This window comes from Nannospalax galili, unplaced genomic scaffold (genome assembly GCF_000622305.1).
Source record: "Nannospalax galili isolate Female #2095 unplaced genomic scaffold, S.galili_v1.0 scaffold171, whole genome shotgun sequence".
NCBI classification, from domain to species: domain Eukaryota; kingdom Metazoa; phylum Chordata; class Mammalia; order Rodentia; family Spalacidae; genus Nannospalax; species Nannospalax galili.
Window position 1 is genome coordinate 880106 of NW_008329362.1, and position 8070 is coordinate 888175.

Consider the following 8070-nt stretch of genomic DNA (forward strand, 5'->3'; position numbering starts at 1 on the left):
AATGGAGCCTGGCCTGTCTGATCTTTGTCGTGTCACGTAGGCATGTCTGCTTACACAAGATAACAGGGAAGGGTCGCGCCAGGCACATACCACCCATCCTTCCCCGATTGACGCACCTGAAGGGAGTTGTAACATTTTTCTTGTTTTGAAGTTATTGGTTTGTGAAATGCTTGCTTTGAAACTATTGGTTGTATAAACACGGGCTTTTGTGTAATGGTTGTGGGAGCCTATATAATCTTTACCTAAAATTGCCTCAGGGTCAATCGCTCTAACCAGACCTGCGTGTCTTGGAAGGATGGTCGGCCCCAGCAGCTAGCTGGTTTAATAAAACTTTGCTTGATTTTTGCATCTCCATACTCTTGCATTTGTTCTCCTGAAGAGACCCACCGAGTCACGGGCCCTAACAATATAATATGGAAAAGATTTATTTTAGTATAGGTCAACTGATTAACTGGTCACTGAAATTCATTTTTATTTCATGACTTTTAGGTTTCATCAACTCCCATTTCTTTTCACATTAACTGAATCTTTCAAAGTAAAAGTTACTATTAGTACAAATAGAGATAAAAATGTACTGTTTGGCAGAGTTTTCCAGATAGTCAGTAACTCATATAACTCATGGCAATGGTGACAGCATACAGAAAGTGGGGTTTTTTCTCCACTTCCCTACACCTATGTTGGGGTTTCATATGACTTACACAGTATATATTTAGTGCTCAATGACTTCACTTTAAAAAAAAAAACCCAGGTTTGTCTTCATTTGAAATATGTTCCTTTGGCTAATAGTCTTAAGCAATTAAAAATGACTTATTCTAGATAAAATAAAAATAAGAATCATGTTTATAAGTTTTCGGGGCTGGCCAACTACCTGCAGTGATCCCAGTTTGCCCCTCAATGGTATTTAACTGGCTGAGCAACTTGCTCATCAGAAGCAGGTCCTTTTTAGAGATACTCCACAACTTTAATAAGCATGCTCCACAAGGAGTCACTACCATGGGCTTTGCATTTTAAGGCTTCTATCACCTCTCTCAGCAGTCATGTCAGGAGATGCTAAACAATGACTGAAAATTCAGCTGAACATAATTATTCATTTGTTCTTTAATTAGATAACTTCAATATTTATGTTTCATGACTTTATGAATATGACTAATATGATAAAGAATATGACTTTATCATGTAGTATCTGGAAAAAAACAATGAGAAAAACCAAAGAAGCAAAGATCTGTATGTAGATTGACTGAATTAATCCCCATTCATTCTTGTTTTTTCATTTGGTGTGTTTTTTTTAATGTTTTATTTGTTATTTTAATTTTATGTGTATGCATATACTGCCTGCATGTAGGTGAGTGCACCCATGCAATGCCCACGGAAGACAGAAGAGGCTGTCAGATCCCCTGGAACTGGAGTTACAGACAGTTGTTAGTTGCCATATGGGTGCTAGGATTTGAACCCGGGTCTTCTGTAAGAACAGCTAGTGTTCTTAACCACTGAGCCATCTCTCCAGCCCATGGTGTGTTTTTGTTAGAAGAGATGAGAAGTCTTTTAACAATACTTAGTGAGCCAAAGTAGATGACATATATCCAACTTCTCGGTTATAATAGATTTTCAACTAATAGGTTGATGTACATCAGGTTATATATTAATATTTTAGTAAATTTATCTTAATAATGTAGATACCCTAATTGTGATGGAATACTAAATTCACTACCTTATAAAAGTTTTATTGAAAATCATACAAGTTTGTAACATATATTCTTCATTTTAAAACTTTTTATTTATTCTTTCACAATTTCATTGCATGCACACATGCATCACACACACAGCACATACACACACACACACACACACATACATATAAACATACTTTGATCGGGAGTGGTAGTGCATGCCTTTAATCCCAGCACTCAGGGCTTCGAAGACAGAAGCAGGAGGATTATTGTGAGTTCAATGCCAGCCTGGTCTACATAGTGCGTTCCATGCCAGCTGGGGCTATAGGTAGACCCTGTCTAAAAAGACCAAAAAAAAAAAAAGAATACTTCAACTGCATTCTACCCCATATACTCTCTTATCCCTTTCCCTTCTAATTGATTCCTTTCTCCAACAGGTCTCGCTCTTATTTTTCGTGTGCTGTTTATTTATTTTTATTTTGTGGCATCCTACTTTTATTTAGGGTTGCCTGCAGGAGCCTGAGTAGGAGAGTTATTTACTTGAGCAACATCAACTTACCACTGGCTAGACTGAAGAATATGACTCTCCCCTCTCCTGCAATGATTAAATGTTTGTAACTCCTCAAGAAGAGGTGGAGCCTTGTGAGTCTCTCCCTTCTGGATGAAATGTCATGGGCCTAGTCTTGTGCAGGTTATTACACAGCTGCTGTGAGTTCAAGAGTGCAACAGCCATGTCATGTCCAGAGACAGCTTTCCACAGCACCTCTTCCCATCCTCCGATTATTGCTCTCTTTCTACCCTTTCTTCTATGATGATTCCTGGACCTTAATGAGGTAATAGAGCTATAAATCATATTCTTACTTGCAAACACTCTTCACACAATACTTCGTATTTTAAATTCATACATCTAATCAAAACAGGTAACCCAAAATATCCAATTCTTGAAGCCCAAGAAAAAGATTATATCAAGCGCATATTTTTAAATTGCATTCCATTGTAAAGCATTACTTTTCAGATATCCTCAGAAAATGTGTTCCTGTATCTTAGCCATGAAAACATTTTGCTTTCACTCCTGTGCCATCACATCTGTTCTTTAAATAATAGGAGAAATAACTCCAGCAAGGGGACAAAGCAATAAGAAATCTAGATAAAGACAATTTTAAAAGAAAATATTCCACATTATTACACTGAGAGTTTAATAACAATATGCAATCTTCAAGGAACTAATTTGGTGTTTATCTATACTCTTATATCCCCTGATTTTCATTCTGTCTTTCTATATGACATATCTCAGCAATACTCTATGACAAATTTAATTTACAAGAGAAAATGAATGTATTGATAGATAGACAAGCATTTAGTGTCACTTTTTCATTTAGCATATAAAATGTGCTATATACCTGCAAAGTGAATTCAATGCATCCAAATTCATTGCGATTTTCTATCTAGATGCTAAATATTTGCACATAGAATTCATAAAATTCAGCTGTACAAACTATAGTGTTATCTGATAAATTTTAAAGGCTTATCCTCACAAATGGAAAACATAAAACTGATCAGGGTGTTATTTTTCTCTCAACCAGGGGGAAAGCAACAAGCTTAATTCTTATGGATGGAATGTTGCTTTTTCTCAGCCACTCAAAGATAGTGATAGTTATCTACAGACAAGCATGCAAAAGAAATGCTAAAAGTGAAACATGAACTTTCTCCTCAAATCTTTGAAACCCAAATAAATATGTTAGCAAGGTGTTTCTTTTACAATAAGAAATTTAAATTTGCAATTGATATAAACCATGGAAATGTACATATTCTCATCTTAAATACCTAAGCGTTTAAAATATACTGGATTTCAATAGGCTGGTTATGAACTGGTTATTAAACATAAATAATTAGGATATTTATTCATGTAGAAATAAATTTAATGTAAATAATTTGTCCTAAGGAGAAAATATCACCATTTAATGTACTTGAACAACAGACAAAATAAATCCAAATGACTAACAGCTAATCATAAAGACACAAAAACTTAGTCATTTAAAAAAAGAAACCCCGTTTGGACAGAAGCAGAGCTGTGCAGAGCAGGGGTGGGGGAATGGCCCCCGTGTCTTGACCATGTCTCGCCCACATAGATGTAAGAGGGGACATTTACTGACCTGGGGTGAGACCGTGGGTCCACGAGGCATGGGCAGAAGTGTCCAGAGACTATGAGTGGGGCATGGACGCTATCTGGAATAACAGGTCACTGATCCACAGAGCAGAACAGGGCACTGGGTGTTTGCATTTTTGTGTGGGGTGCCAGGTGTTCACCTTTGTAAGTTACTCTATTTCCCCTACCCAGGATATAAATTATAAAAAATTCGGATAAAGATGTGTTATATGGTTGGCCTAATAGCACCAGGAGTGAGGGACCCTAAGAGAACTCAGGTAACAAACTGGCACAACCAGCAGGATAATAGTGATGGAAAAGACAAAAGAAAAGAATCTAATGGTGGCACTGATGTGGAACTTACAATGGATTACAAAATATGTAACTAAAAAGGAGCCAGCCACACAGAAGCATGGGCCTCAGCTGTGTTGTAAATGTGGGAAAACAGCCCAATTGTGGGTATATGAAAATTTGTTAAAGGTTATAGAAAGGCTAGAAAAACTTTTACAGACCTGGAAAACAAGCAGACAACCCAGAAAGTGGCCACTTTGTATAATAAAAGATTTGCCCAAAGCAAGGGAAGCTGAAAAGGCAGGAGAGGTACTAGCAGATTCAGTTGTAAAACTTGAGAGAGAAAAAAACTGGACATTTTAACTTGTGTAAGGTCTAAAGACTCTGGAAAAAAGACAGAAAATGAAAAAGGAAATGAAAGTGGCTAAGGCTGCCCCTCAGATTCAACCTTTCACTCAGAAAGGAAAGGAAGCTAGAAGTAGTGTAGCTAAAAATCCACACTGGACCTGTTAAAACTAGGAAAAACTTACAAGCAAGCACTTAAGGAGCCCCTTACCACATTGCTAGTGAGGATATGGGACATGGGAGAAGCAAATTAATGCCTCTTACTCATGCTCTATTAGACCTTGTCTATGATTGATTTCATATATGATGTTAACCTTCCTTTGAATGTTTTACAGATATGAAGCCCATTTGGAAGATACCTGAAGAAACAAAGGCCAGCTATACCTGTAAGATTCTTGGGAGCTTTATGGTTGGATAGATAAAAACAGAGGCTCTCAAACTATACAACTGTTAAGAAAATCTACAGTACATGGGGGGGCTGGGTTGCCCCCCCTATGAGCTGTTGGTCAGACAGAGATCCTAGAGGTCCTCAAATTCATCAAGTCTATTGTCAGTAATGTTGGCTGTATACTAGAAAGGTCTGTAAGGCCATGTTGCTGAAGATACTACATTATGTGAGCAGAGGAGGAGAAGAGATGGAGATGAGACTAAGCCGAAAAACTCTATGCTATTGGATGGATGGCATTCATAGTGACAGATGGCACTATGCAAGTGGTTGGAGAAGAAAGGATCCCCTATGATTCTACTCAACAATGGACCCCACATGCTGCACACTATGTACATGCCAAGCAATGCCTACAAGTGCAATAACGGCTTGACTAAAATATGAACAACTGACAAATTTCTAATTAGCTAAGGCCCACACCTAGGAGTGGAAAACACATCTGGTGCTGTAGATCAGGCCAACCCCCTGTGTTGAAAAAGGCTATAGGCCCTAGGAAGGAAGCCATTACAAGAATACTGTTTAATCAATATAGTACACCTACTGGGATATCTTCTAGGCATTTGCATCTACATTCATGTTTGTTTAGATATGTCTACTTCCATTTTTCTTTATATTAGAAGAAACACCACTGAGATAGATCAATGGCCATGGCTTGAAGATGAATAATGGGGAGGCCCAAGAAGTCACTATCTTGCCATGATATAAGAGAGATGGCCCTACATCTGTGTCTCCTGATTGGCTGGTTCCTCCAATGGATGGGGCCTGACACAAGCCGGACGTATGAAGGGAAGCTAGGAGCCATCTTGGGATGGAAGCCAGGAGCCACCAGTAGAGTGTGATGGTGTAGGAAGCTTGCAGCCAGCGCAGCAACTCAAAGACAGAATGGACTGACTTCCTGTGGACCTGGGGCAAGATCACTGGCCCCGGAGGCATGAGTGAATGCAGGGCTACGGGCATGGCATGGTCTGATAAGGCGGGCTCTGAGTGGTGGTAGCAGGGGACTAGGCACTGGGTACTCATTCCTTTGTAAGTTAATAAACTCACATAAAATATATTATATGGTTTGTCTCATGTGCAGGAGACCCAGAGAGAATTCAGGCCACAATCTGTCACCCACTCCAATGCTCAGGGACCTTAGTGGAAGATTGGTTGAAAGATTGTAAGAGCCAGAGGAAGGGGTGGAGTGCGTCCTTAGGGTTACCTTTTCCTCCAAGGGGCAGGGCCTGCTGCAGAGAATTGGCTGCAGAGAGTTAGCCACAGAGGGATGAGCATTGGGGTCGTCTTGGACAGAAGCAGCTGGGAAAACTGCCCCTGGCATCTCACCCGCATGGACATGAGAGGAAGCATTTACCGACCTGGGGCGGGCCCACAGGCCCACAAGGAGTAGGCGAAAGCTAACGGAGACTGGGTGCAGAAGCGATCTGGAATGGTGGGCCACTGAGCCACACAGTGGAATGGGGCACCAGGTGTTTGCCTTTTTGTGTGGGGAACCAGGTGTTCACCTTTGTAAGTTACTCTGTTTCCTCCTACCCAGTATATAAACTAACAAAAAATTTAGATAAAGATGTGTTATATGGTTTGCCTATTAGTGCCAGGATCAAGGGACCCAAAGAGAACTCAGGCGACATGGGCCATGTGGCTTTTCCTCCTGTGAACTCCTTAATGCTCTTTGTACTATTTTGCAGTCCTGGACAGAGACTCTGCCTCTGCATAAAACATGAGGTAAGTTGTTCATGGAACTCATATTTGTCAGATGAAGGCTTTGTTATTTTTTTAAAAGGTAAAGTGAAAGACTGTCAATCAGAAGTATTTAAATAAAGACTATACTCTCAGGGAAGAAATAGAAAATAAAAAATAAAAAAACCTCAACTCCTTTTTTATTCCATTGAGCAATAGTGAAGTGAGTACTGGACATACCTAGAGAAAGATGTGTTGGATAAGCTGAATGACATAACACTATTATTGTTCTTGGTATCTACTTTTTATTTTGGTATAAATTTTCCATTTTTCTAATAAAACTTAAAAATATTAGTCATTCACATTAACATAATTTAAAAAGACAAAGAACTTCACATACTTTAGCTTTGCTTTCAAAGCACATGTATCAGGTGATTCATGCAAATTCCAATCTTGAGATTTAGAAAGTACTAAAAAAAGTATCACAAAAAAGGATTGAAAAATTAATGACATTTAATATTACAGAATATTAACTGTCAAATTTATTATAAATCAGGCAGAAGGGACTGCATTACTTAACTAGTATTGCTATTGAACACTATTAATCAAAAATCCATGATTTTATTTACAACAAGATATTTTAAGTTTTTATCTCTGAAGTATTTATGTGTCAGCAATCCTTTAAATAGAAATGTTAAAACAAATATGGTTAAGTACTTTTGCTAAATTTAGCCAGTCTATAAGTAGAAATTTTTATTAAAATTATGTCTGTGTACATTCTACAGTGAAAATTCCCTTAAGTAGGACATCTATAAAATCTTTTAAATAAGTATTTATGATTAAGAATTCTAACATGATAACAATTTTTGGTGAATTAAATAAATAAAAAGAGATTTAAAGCTCAGATATGGAAGATGATGCTCTGTGTGACTTTCCTAATCTGAGAAAGGAAAATATTGGCAACACACTTATTATCTAGACTTATTATTTCTGGTCTTGAATTGCTTCTTAAGAATTGTGATTTTGAAGGCATGGTGCCATATGACTTTAATCCCAGCACCCAGGAGGCAGAGGCAAGTGGATATCTGTTGAGTTCAATGCCAGCCTGGTCTACATACTGAGTTCCAGAAAAGTAAAAGAAAAGAATTGTGATTTTAGGGATAACCTTATTCAGCTTTATATGGAATTGTTACTTTAAATTGGAACAAAATAAAAATAAATATCTTCTTCATTAACAATTTTAAATCCATTATCAAGCACTAATTAACAAAAGAAGACATGTAAAAATATACACTGGGGCTGGGGAGGTGGACCCAGGTTCAAACCCCAGCATCCACAGGGTAATTAACAACTTGTCCAAAATTCTAGTTCCAGGGGAATCTAACACTCTCTTCCAACTCCCCAAGCATTGCACAACATAGTTGCACTGACACACATGCAAGCAATACACTCATACACATAAAATAAAAATAATAAATAAAATATTTTTAAAAGACACA